Source organism: Quercus lobata, chromosome 10, assembly GCF_001633185.2.
Source record: "Quercus lobata isolate SW786 chromosome 10, ValleyOak3.0 Primary Assembly, whole genome shotgun sequence".
Classification (NCBI taxonomy): domain Eukaryota; kingdom Viridiplantae; phylum Streptophyta; class Magnoliopsida; order Fagales; family Fagaceae; genus Quercus; species Quercus lobata.
In genome coordinates this window covers 23708496-23717885 of record NC_044913.1, presented here as the reverse complement: position 1 = coordinate 23717885, position 9390 = coordinate 23708496, and positions in this window count along the sequence as shown.

The window sequence follows — 9390 nt, the reverse complement described above, 5'->3', positions numbered from 1 at the left end:
TCCTCACGCGCGCTCGCTCTCTCCCTTTTTCCGGAATTCATTTGAAGTGAATATAGGAACGAAAATTCATTTCCGTGGTCAAAGCCTTTTTTTTTTCAGTCAACGGATTTCAATTTCCGGAAAATAGAATTTTCCAGACCAACCAAACACACCTATTTTCCGGAAAATCATTTCCGGAATCACTTTGAAGTCGATTCAAACGCAGCTTAAAACATATAGATGCAGATTGTCATATAGTCAGAAACAGAGTGTTTGATGGTACCATCAAGATGTTTTATGTCTCTTCAAGGAATCAACTGGCATATATATATCCACAAAAGCACTTGGGGTTGATCAATTTTCCAAATTATTAGCAAGGCTGGGAGTCATCAACATTTTTGCTCACAAAATATAGTATCCAGAGTATAAAAAGCACAATCAAGAAACAAGAGCTTTGCTCTTGAGGGGGAGTGTTAAAACAGCATAACAGAATGCTTCGTTGCATCAAGGAGAAGTCCATTTTGCTAATCAGATTAGCTCACATCTTCAAGGTGACAAAGACATTGATCAAACGACTGTTATGGCTATGATTGAAGTAATGCCTCACTATGATCCAGTGCTGTACTCAATGCAGTAGATGATGCCACGTATGCAAGAATGTTGAGAAGGTGATTGGACATGTGTGCATGAGCTGGAATGTGACTATAACAGATTTTCCCCTCTTTTAGGGAGTTAGTTGTTTAATAGTTTTCTTGGTTACTTTAGTCTCTGTATATAAATATAGGGTCAGGGCTTGTATGTATTCATTGTATTCATTCACTCTTTTATCAATAAAGGTTCAACTTCTATTTAGAGTGAGAGCACAAGATTTTATACTAATTACCGGAAAAAGGAAATAAAGAATAAATAGAATACCTCTTGCATGAGCGTGCTCTTCTAATGAATGAATATTTTAGGACTCAGAAATTTATTCAATTCTCTTTGAAGCCTAAAATATTTTGCTTACAGAAAAGAAATTCCTAAGGTAAGAGCCTCCAACATAAGAGGGAACAGAAAAGAAGAGAAGAGCCAGAAAGAGGGGGGGGGGTTAGAAATCGTGAAAAAGTTTTTTGAATTTTTAGAGGCATCCTCTATTTATAGAGGTTAGAATGCTGAAAAAAATAAGCAAAAAACGTATGGGGAAAAATCCTTAAAAAAAAGAGATTTGGATAAGAGTAAGATGAAATTTTGATAGCTGAAGGGAAATTCAATTCTCTACAACTTTTCTAGAAATAGCCCAGTCTGAATTTGAGTTCTACTATGCCAAAAGTCCCTTGGGACTTGAATTTGAAATTTGCTACTTGATTAGCACGTTTTTGAAGTGTTTTCCAACTCTAAAATTGTATTTGGATGAATTTTAGAGTTTTTTTTTCATGACAAACCTCATTCCAAAGTGATAATTAGGATTTTTAAAATAATTATTTTGAATATAATTATCCTAAAAGCCTAATTATCTATGGTCTTTAAATATTATCAGCTTATTTCTTTTAATTCCATGTAACAAATCTCACTTTAAGAAAAATACTCCACCAACCACATAAATTCATTTAATTAATTTTAATCATTAACCAATCAAAATTAATTTCAATTAATCACACGTGATCAGTTTCACCTCATACAATGCATGCAGACCGTGAAAAATTGATCTCATGATATCTTTCAATTCGACGGTCTGATTTGGAAATCGGGCACACCATCGCGACCGTTAAAACCTCAAGATCATTTTTATGATATGCAATGAATGAATTAATGCATGTAATGCAATCATGAATTTTGGGTATATGATTGGTCATTCTAGCCATCTTTCTTGATTAAATTATTGGTGCAAAATCGAGTGTCTACAATTGTATAATAAAAGTTGATAAAAGCATATTAATTTATTTCATATTATTGATTTTTATCATGTGATGTAATAAAGAGTTTCATTACATAATCTTGTTTTTTTGTTTGTTTCTTTAATGTTTTTTTATTGCGGAATGGCAATGCTTGTAAAGCTTGTTGAGGGGTATGTTATCATCATCTGTTTCTTCATCTTCAACGTTTGAAGTTTAGTTCTTCTTTATTTGTTCAATTATTGAGCTTTCATCACTTTTTCTTTTTATTGCATAATTTGTGTTAATCACTAATGAATTGGCACTGGAAGATTTTTGACTGAATCTTACAAAGTTTGGACTTTTGGATTTGTTGTCGTTAAGATTTTTCGTAGGTTTTTGCATTCATATTAAATTTCAATGATGTGACAATTTTTTTGTAAATATTTTTTTTATATATATATTTTTTGTTAATTTTGGAATAGTGTAGCAAAAGAATTAATATAGCATTTTGGATTGTGTATATATTTTTTTTTCTTCCATACCTTTTTTGTCATATGAAGGTGCATAAAAAATCTTAGCAACTGTGTAAATTTTCAAAATCATTCTTTTTTTTGAAGTAGGAAAATAATTTTTTTTCCTAAAATTTTCTTCAAATCATGTGGGATTTCTCTCTAATATCAATAGTTTTACAATAATTTAAATAAGTTGTACATCAGTTTGTTTTTCAAAAAGATCTCTTGTAGATTTATTTAGGATTTTCTTGGCATCTCGATTAAATATCACAAAAGTTGTTTTATTAGTTGCATCAAAAACTTCAATTTGAATATTGTATTTGAAGTAGTTTGCAATCTATGTAGTTATAGTGAGATGAATATATTATAAATATTTGAAGAGTATGTAGTTAATGTGAGTAACAAAATAATCCTAATTGTGGTTTGACATTCCTTCCACAAAGAATGCACACAATGTAATATCAAACCATCGTTGTATCAATGTTGCTTATTGTTGCAATACCCTAGTAGTTTGCATCCTACAATGAACTGCTAAGGTATTGAAATTGATAAAAAATGAAGACATGATTTCATGAGAATGAAATTTTCTAGAAAGTATCATCTATATGTGGGGGAGGAGGAAGAGAGTTTGTAAGTGGATAAAAGTTTTGGTTTTGATTTACAAAGGGTCAAACTTGGGCCATAATATATAATGTAATAACTGGGCTTGTACTTTTCATAAGGTTTGGTCTATTTTTAAAAAGTAGTCCATTTTGTTACATTTGTTCTAATTGTTAAGAGCCGCCCACATTTTATATAACAGTAAAAAGAAGTTACTATGATCTATTGGGTTACAGTAAAAAAAAAACTTAATAAAAAGAGAAAAAAATGGCTAAATGCAAAATTAGATCGCCACATAGCAGGACCTCATACTATCCCGCATGAGGTTTCTGTTTTTTATATATATTGATTGCAATTTTACTTGTGGACATAGTTATTAAACCTGAACATTCTAGGCCGGTTGGGCTAGTATCGATGAACCAACACTTAAGCCAGTCTGGTTATTTGATTGGACCACTTATGCAATTGAATTGATAAAATCCAGTAAAACCCCTTTTTTCACAACTCATGAAACCCGAACAAGTTGCTGTGGCCCATCTAGTTTTCTAGTTTTGAATAAAATTACCTTCATGGGTTCATTGCAATATTGCTCTCTGAATTTAGAGCTTAATGAAAACAAGAGATTTTATAATAAGGTTGATGCATGACTTTTCAACAACGATATAGCTTCAAGTTTGGGTTCAAATCGTAATTCAAGAGATTAGAGCAACGTGTGAGATATATAATATGCATAGAATGTAACTTTAGAATTTGAGATATATTTTGTACCTAGAATTTTAAGAAATATAATGTAATAAGACATATTTAGCAAAGACTTGGTTACAATTTTATGACATCCTTTTATTTCATAATTACTTTTTAGTTTTGTTCCTTGTGAAACCTTGAGTTTATTTGTACTAATACCACTATGATCATGCCAAAATCATGAAATATTAACTATGATATTGGCATGTTAAAACATTGCTATGAAAAGTTTTCACTTGTAGAGTATTTTATATATTAAATAAATTTAAAAAAAAATTTGTAAATTATAAATGGTGTCATTTCTATTGGACAATTATACTTTTCTTTCCTAACTATACATCATTTTACACTTACCTCCTCTAAACTATCTAAATGCACACTTATCCCCCTATACTACATATTCTTTTACACTTATCCCTCTAATCTATGAGAATGCACACTTTACCCCTCTAAAATATCTTTTATACTTACCCCCCCCCCCCCCCCCAAAAAAAAAAAAAAAAAAAAAACTATACTCAATTTTACATTTACCCCCTAAGCTATGAGAATATACACTTACTTTGCTAAACAGTTACTCATGGCATGGGGTGAAAAGTGTTACATGAGTAATAATTTAGGGGATAAGTGTGCATTCTCATAATTTAGGAGGATAAATGTAAAATGGAGGATAGTTTAGGGGGTAAAGTGTAACTTCCCCCATTTCTATTAAATGCCTTAATTTAGTTTCAGACAGATTCTTTTCAAATTAACCTTGTTCAAATTCACAATCTGCAAAAATAGGGCTTAGCCCAAGGCGGACCCAAAAATAGGACTTGACATCATCCTCTAAAGCACAAGTGAGTGACTTCCCATCAATAATCAAAACTAATGCTTTTGAGCTTTCACTTGATGTCCTTGAAATCATATTCTAAGTGACAAGTTATAACCCAAGAACTGGTAAGAAGTCCACCCAAAAAAAAAAAGAATCTAGTCATTTGGCTAATGATCTCTGATATGTAGCATCAAGAAAGATCTATTATGTTTTTTCATTTTTTAGTGCTAGAATAGTAACCAAGTCCAAGCTGTTTAATCCTTGATAATTGGTAAGAAAAGAACTCAATGTCTAATAATCACTCCTCAAACTTCAAATATAGTAAGATTCCAAGATTTTATTTTGTTTCTTTCTTCCATTTTTTATCAAATATCAAAAGGAAATTGATGAAAAACTTGCACCAAAACATCATGAATTCATTGGACCTGCTTTTCGAGAAATTATAAGGTTCTCATAGTGGACAAGTGATGTGGTCCACAATTCCAGTAAAAGACTCCCACTTGTTTAAAATTGTAGAGTTTTAAATAAAAACTAAATACTGACTCAGCAATTTTAAATAGGTGAGAGTCTTTTACTGGAATGGTAGACAAATATCGTGATCCACCATGAGTACTATATAATTTCTCCTGCTTTTTTGTAATTTTGAAAATGCTTCTCATAAGAAAACATCTCGTCTCTGGAGTTTTAATACAATATGAATTACTCATAATAAACAGGTTTCCTTAAAATTATTAGAGTTATTACACTCATTGTTAGATTGTAAAATAATTATAATGAGAATGAAAGTACTCCAATAACCTTTAAGTTAAATGACATTTTTTTTTTTAATGAAAACACTAAAATTCAGATCCCCCCTCCTCAACTTTAAACATATAAGTCAATCGCTTTTAAGTCAATTGGCACTTTGGGATATTTCCACAACAAAATTACCGAGGCTTGAATTCCATCCTCCCACTTAAAATTATATACATATGACATGTCTTCCTATCATTATTTGATTTTTTAAGAAGTCTTGCATGCATTTATCTCTTTCTAGGAATTGAAGTATCATTGACATTTTATGTACTATTGGTTGTAACAGTAGGAAGTAGGCAATTTTATTTAAACAAAATGCTAGGGGTGGCAGCAAGGTGAGGCGGGATTGCATTAGGCGTGTCTTATGAATGTTGACATCTTCTTTAGATTGGGAAAGCCCGTGCAGATCAGCAAGTAAGGGTGCATTTGTTTCGGTGTAAAATATTTTCCAGGCGTAAAATATTTTCAGGTGAAAATATTTTTGGGGAAAGAAAATATTTTCAAGTGTTTGACTGCATTATGAAAATTATTTTAGAAAATATTTTCAAGTGTTTGGTTGCATTCTAAAAATGTTATTTTCCTACTAGTTTCTCACATTTTCTCAGCTTCCAAACAAATTTCATAATAGAAAATTTCAATATATAAACTTAAAAGAAACAAAAATCAAAACAAAACATTCATTAAACTCAAAAATTCGGTCAAACGGAGAGAGAGGGAGGAAGAGAGAGTGATCGGCAATTGAGGGAAAGGTAGAGGTAGATCGAGAAAGAGAGAGATCGGGCATGGGTGGGTCATGGGTGCGATCTCACCGGTGCTGGGGTGCGATCTTGGTGGTGCTTCAGGCAACACAATCTTAGTGGTGCTTTAGGCGGCACGATCTCGCAAGTGTTGGGGTGCGATCTCACCGGTGCTGGGGTGTGACGAGACTGGTGAGATCTGGGGTTGTGTGCGCGATCTCGCCGGCTCTACTCTCTCTTCTTGCTCTTGGTTCGGTTCTTTTTTTCTTCTTTTTTTTTTTTTGGTGGAAATGGTTTGAAGGTAAGCTTGGAGATGGGTTTTAGACCGTGTGATGGCATGATTTTGGCTGGCTGGAGCTTGGCTGAGGTGAGCTTGGATATGGGTTTTGGACCATGTGAGGAGTGTGCTCGAGCTCTCTCTCTTCAAGTGTGGTTTTCGGAAATTGTTTGAAGGTAAAATCAAAGTGTAAATGATTTTATGCTCAAAGTGGCTTATTTTCCGGTCAAAGCGTAAATGATTTTCCGTTGACCGTATTTTCTGTAGTTGCCAAACACGCACAAGGGTGTAAAATAATTTCTTGAAAGTGTTTTCAGGCAAAACAAACACACAGACAGGATGGGTTGAAGGCAATTAAAAATTAAATATGTATAAAAAAATTAAATTTTATATATAAAAATATAGATATAAAATAAAAGCTATATATATACAAATATTCGGGGAGAGTGGGCAAAACTCATCTCATGCCGTCAACTCTTCGGTGCTGATAAAACTTGTGCTACACAGAGTGAGGGCGGGTTATCCGTTGGGATGAAAATTTTTCATCATCCCTAATTTTGACTAGCGTATCCTCATGGATTAAATAAAATTATTACAAAAATAAGAACTTTCATTAATATTTTTAAAATTAAATAATAAAAAACAATAAAAATAATATAAGAAATATCTTTAGTTATGTGACAAGAAGTGTATCATATAAAACTGAGTTTATAATAAAAACAATTTAAAGTAAATAGCGGAACTTTTAGTTAATGATAGAATTTCACAAAAGGTGAACTATCAAATAGTTTTAACATACTTTACGCTCCGTTTGTTTCAATGGAAAACCTTGTGTAAAGATAGTTTTTCATGTTTTCCAGTGTTTGGTAGCATAAAAAAATATGAGTCAAAAGAAAACTATCTTTGGTCAACATAAAAAGTAAGACTTATTTTTAGAGATTGTTTTCCATTAAATTTTTTTGGAAAACAACTATATCTCATAGCAAGCTAAATAAGGGAAGTTAGGAGGTTATTTTCAACTCATTTAAAGTTGCTACCAAGCATTGGAAAATGAGATAGTTTTATAGAAAATACTTCTTAGAAAATGACTTGTTTTCTAGAAAACGTCATTACTGAAACAAACAGGACGAATTGTGAGATACATAGTAAAATCATTGTACAACAATTTTATGCATACAAAATAAAGAAGCAAATACACCATTTGAGTAGCATAAGGAAAAGGCATCTATTTAACGCAAATAAACTATTTTACCATTTTAATTTTTTACTCTCATATTTAAGTTTAAGATCCTTATCCTAAAGTTTTCCAGTAAAAAGTAAATAAACAAAAGAAAAGAAAAATAAAATAAAAATTGAACTCTAGCCCAAACCAAATACCAAATAACAGATAGCAGTCCCAACGGCTATAACCCAAATTCTTCACATCACCGCCCAATTCGAATTTCCTAATCCGATTCCGATTCGAACTCCAATTACTTGTTGGTGACGGAAACAAGAACGCTATCATAATTAAATACACAGTCTTCCTTATCATAATAATCCTTGTTGAGTTTTGGTTTGTTTTCCTCTGAAATTATAGAAAGTTGCTTAAAAAACTTCAATTTGGAGAGCAAAGGGTAATAAGAAATCTTTCGTTGTGTTTTTGGGAGAGGAAGAAAGAACAATGACAGAAACACAGGTTTTCAAGTTTCGACTTCCCAAGCCAGAAACAAATGTCGGTATGGCTTTTCTTGGTCATCAAGATTCCAAAGCACCCATCATGAACGACAGTGAAGTTGGTGTCTTTGGAAAAGATTCTGGGGTTCCAAACAGAAAGAGGCTGATAATCAAGTTTCGTATTCCTAATCCTAACGCTTTGAACAACAATCATCAAGATTCCAAGCCCATCAACAAAAACTCTGGTTATCGTGAGAGGGTTAGGAAACTGCTGACAGAGGCCTTTTCCAGAGTTTCTTCTGAAACTGATGAGAGCATATCACCATCAATAGACCCAGTTCCAGTGGCTGCTACAGTAGAGTCTGTGTTGTTTGAAAAGATTGGGTGGTCTAATCCCATCAAGAAAGCAAATTATCAATCAATCTTGCTCAATCTCAAAGACCCAAAGAACCCAGATTTAAGGAGGAGGGTCCTTCTTGGAGAGATCAAGCCGGAGACTCTTGTAACCATGAGTGCAGAGGAGATGGCCAGTCACAAGAGGCAGAGTGAGAACATTCAGATACAATTGAAAAGCTTGAAAAGATGTATGCATGATGCTGATGAGGAAGAAAAGGCCACCACTGACATGTTCCAATGTAGCCGGTGTCGCGAGCGCAAGTGTACTTATTATCAAATGCAGACCCGGAGTGCCGATGAACCCATGACAACATATGTAACTTGTGTCAAATGCAACAAACGCTGGAAGGTCTAACTTTCTTAGGCCTCTGGAATTAATTGATTCTGAGGAACACTACTGCTGTAGGAATTAGTTCTATTATTTGTCCATATTCTTCATGAGATGTACCTACCTTTTTTGTTATATATGTTAAGACGTTCTTTCTCGTATACCAAGTTTTCTTTTTCTATGTTCTTTTCTGATATGGTGTTCTAATTAAACTGTATGTTTTTTTTTTCTTCTTCTAGTTGATTAGTTTCTCTTAGGTATTTCATAGCAGTATACAATTCATTAAATTTAAATTAGCACATTTGTTTGTGCTTTAGAAGTTAATGTTTCCTGTCAGAGTAATTTTTATTTTCTGAAAACTCTGAAAGCATATTTATTTAAAATTATTTCATTTTTTTTTTAAGTAACAGTTCTTCAAGTCATGGAGATCTAAATAAGTGAGCGATTGATTTATATAATATATACATCGATTTTTGATTTTTTAGTAGCTACTATATATATTTCCAAAAAAAAAAGAGTAGCTACTATATACCGGATTGGGTTAGAAGAACCTATTGGATATTATGGAGACAAATTTATTAACACTGGGGTTTAAAGTAGTCATTAATTAGTCATTAGTATTAACTATGGGAATAATCGTGGTGGCTCTATGAATTTTTTTTTTGAAGAGGGAGCTCTATGAATTTTTTTTTAGGGTGATAG